Genomic DNA, 4,110 nt, shown 5'->3' on the forward strand with positions numbered 1-4,110 from the left:
GTTTAGCATCCCTTACCGCTCAGTAATAAGAGTACTCAAGAAAACGTCAACAACATACGTCACAGCTGGGAGGAAACGCTGCCGACTGCCGCGATCCTGGCGGCTGGTCGCAGAAACGCCGGCATAGCAGACGAACGGGCATAGCAGACAACAGCGTTTTCTTCGTCCGCCCGCTGCATTGCTGTGCGGCAGCCCAGCCGGCGCCTGCCGCATGTTCACGTCCACCACCGTATCACTAGCAGGAGCATAACGGTCGGTAGCGTTCCCCAATGGATTGTGACGTCACCTGCCGGAATCCGGAGAACAAAGTATAGCCCTACTAAACAGAGGAGTCGAAAAGCTGCCCTAAGCCGAGCTGTGGTTGGTTGTTTGTTTTGTTCATTGAATGGTGGCTATGAAGCAATCGTTCTTCTTTATGACATTTACTCGTGATTGCTCTTGAGTTTTTATTTTCGGATAAAGACATTTTTGAAAGAGCAGACAAGGCGAGAAAAGCGGTAGCAGCTGTACTTTTCATGTCTGTTGCGGTCATACTTCGCAGGCTATAATCTGTAAGAAACGACCTTTACTTCGTTGTAGGCGATTTGGCAATTGGCCATAAGCAGCGGGGAATCCGGCATGAAAATAATCGTCCGGTGGTTTGGTTCGGCTAAGATATTTCGTTTATTATTCGAGGTGCCAAAGCTCGTCGCCGAGCTGCCTTGTTCGCCTTTGCCCGTAGAGCATCAAAACCCGCCCCCGATCGACCGAAATTACAGCTTTTGCCCCCATTAAGGCAGTCGCGTGAACTACTGAAAGCCTTCGACACCGTGCAATGACGGACAGGAAGGTTGAGAGAGACGTCGTGAGCCTAGTTGCGTAGCGAGCACACAACCGCGAAGCCGGTATGGGTACCTGAAATAGCTCGCCCTGTAACGTTTCTACTAACACTTTACAATTTCGAAGCAAGAGCATATAAAGGAAAAAAAATATATCTCTCAACCTGCACCGCCACGTGGCATAACAGGCCAATCAAAAATAAATAGGGTCCAATGACCAGAAAGTGAATTTTTTTATTAAAGCCGATTATAAAGAAAAACTGTGGGCATCAAAACCACGGGATCAGGAACGGACCTAAAAACTCATTCGGGAATGTATTATAAATTATTTAAATTGTCGCTTTAAATATTGATTTTTTGTGCCCTTGTGTAATCTTGGAAGAGGACGACGAGGATGATCCATGTTTTTTCGTTGAAAATGTCCTGTTTAGGAGAAAATATTATGGAGTCAGAAATGACTAATCATTATATGCATATCATATTTTAACGTGTTTAATATTATGGCCGAGCACCGCGATACCCACCGAGATGCGTATGATTTGCAGGTGTATTTAAATATTTCTATTCTCTATTTATTGTAGTTTAATATGTTTAAGTTTTATTTATTTTCAGTAACTGGGGATGATGTATTGCTATATTATTAGCAAAACAACAACAACAAGAAAACTCATATTTTAATTCAGATTCAAAATCTGTGAGCCTTGGCAATCTCAGCTAGTGTATAGGGGCTATTCACTGAACGCCATACTTGAGTGCGCTTTTCACTGGGCATGCTCAGGACGAGTTCACACTGAATGGTTCCCAAGACAGGTAGTCTTCATGGTGTGGAATGAACCCTTCAAAAGCCGCCACGAAGCTCGCTGTGAGCATGTGCTCAGAACCTGCGCACACAGCTCGCCAGTGAATTCCTCCTATTGGCGACGTGAGCGAATGAAAGCGGCGCTGTGGTCGGCCCACTAAATATTGGCGGAATGCTGACAATGACGTCAGCAAAGGATGTCTCATCGACGGAAATAAGAGGAATGTAAGAACTTCAATTTCGACGGTGTTGGCAGTGATTGCTTTGAGAGCGAAATGATTTCAAGCTTCCACCATGCTCATTACAAACACCATCGAACTTGTTGTTCACGAGGTAATGACGTCACGAAAGGTAACCAAGCGAGGGCGCCAACGAAACATGCCGCCGCCGTTGCGTTTGACTGCGTTCCGGCAGCGAGAAACCAGGACATCCCCGCTGCTTATATCGCGTGCCAAGATGATTCCTTCAATCGGATTCCACGCTTCATACGAAGCACAGATGTGCCGGTGACTTGCTTTCGGCTCTCGACGCAACGCAGTCAAACGCAGTCAAACGCAAGTGTCTGAACCGTGATCTGACTTTTGATTAATATTTCAAGATTTAACAAATGGGAATATGTAAGGTCTAGAAGACATTTATATTGCCGTTAAACAAGATAGGTTAGAACAATGTTATCACGGATAAATTCATTCCTCTCCGTTCGATAAGATCACACACTCATTCACCCTGGTTTAATGTTACACTAAAAAGGCTTTTTAACAAACAAAAAAGGATTGTTTTGCTCTGCAAATGCCACCGGCTGCTCGAAACGTTGGGAGGCTTATCAGAACGCATGAGGCTTACAAATCTGCTATTCACGATGCTAAGCTTGTGTATTTTAATCAGACTTTGCCAAATATGTTGTCTACTAATCCTAATCAGTTTTGGAACATTATTGGTGATAACAATTCGAACGAAATCTCAATCAGGGTGGATGATTCTGTTATACTTAGTGAAGATTGTGCTGAAATTTTAAACGCGGCTTTTGTTAAATCTTTTTTCAGTGTAAGTAACATGTCACCTTGTTCATTACCTCAGTGCAACTTCATGCCTATGGAACATTTCGAATTTGATCCCATTGGCATTGTTCGAATAATCGATAACCTTAAATTATCATCCAGTGCTGGTGAAGATAATATTAGGCTCCAAACTTAAAAAAAAAAAAACACAAGTGTATATTATTCCATCATACTGTCAAAAATATTCACCCAATCGCTAGATCTCAGTGTCCTCCCCGATGATTGGAAAGTTGGGAAGGTAGTTCCGTTGCACAAAGGAGGTGATAAACATTCCCCTAACAACTATAGACCAATTTCACTCGCTAGCATACAACGTAAAATACTTGAACATGTCATTTATTCTCAGCTTGTTCATTTTTTGGAGTCTAACCTGTTTTTCAACGCGGCTCAACATGGATTTCGAAAATCATTTTCGTGCAAGACCCAGCTTTTATTACTTATTAACGACTTGCACTCTGTTCTTGATAGGGGGTCCCAATAGACTGCGTATTTTTGGATTTCTCGAAGGCGTTCGATAAAGTCTCACACGAGTTGCTTTTGTTGAAACTAAATAACCTTCGCATTGATGCTAACATTTTGGCTTGGATCCAGTGCTTTCTTACTAACCGATTCCAGTTCGTTACCGCCAATAACCACGCATCTCCGCTCGCGTCAGCGACATCCGGCGTGCCTCAGGGTTCTGTATTAGGCCCACTTCTGTTCTTAATCTTCATTAATGACCTGATGAATAACATTTCTTCCTCAAATAACCTTTTGCAGATGATTGTGTCATTCACCGTGAAATTAATGATGATTCAAATGTTATTAAGCTCCAGAGAGACATTAACGTTATTCTTCATTGGTGTGAAACTTGGCATATGGAGCTTAACACAACTAAGTGCAAAGTAATGAGAGTGTCTCTTTTTTCTCCCTGCTTCTGTTTTAACAATGTTGCTTTACTTTCTGTGTCGTCTTACAAGTACCTGGGCGCACACATAACATATGATCTTTCCTGGAAAATACATATTGGACACGTTATTAGTAATGCTAATCGCATGCTTAGCTATTCAAAACGTAATTTTTCTTTAGCTCCCTCCTCTTTGAAATTAACTCTTTATAAAACACTTGTACGCTCAAAGCTTGAATACGCGTCGTCTATCTGGGACCCGAGCCTAGAAGCCGTTCAAAATCGTTCCGCTCGTTTTATCCTCAGTAATTATCAACGCACTGCAAGTGTCACCTCTATGAAATCTAACTTATCTTTGCCTAGTCTTCCCTCACGCCTAAAGGTAGCCCGTTTGTGTCTCTTCCATAAAGTATTTCACACTAACTCATTCCTCAGTCAACGTCTCCTCACACCACCTTTCTATGTTTCATCCCGCCTTGATCATCCTCATAAAGTAGGTGTACCACTATGTAGCACGAACACATTTCAACAATCTTTCATTCCCAAAAC

The sequence above is a fragment of the Ixodes scapularis genome, unplaced genomic scaffold (genome assembly GCF_016920785.2).
Source record: "Ixodes scapularis isolate PalLabHiFi unplaced genomic scaffold, ASM1692078v2 PGA_scaffold12__126_contigs__length_90152505, whole genome shotgun sequence".
NCBI lineage: Eukaryota > Metazoa > Arthropoda > Arachnida > Ixodida > Ixodidae > Ixodes > Ixodes scapularis.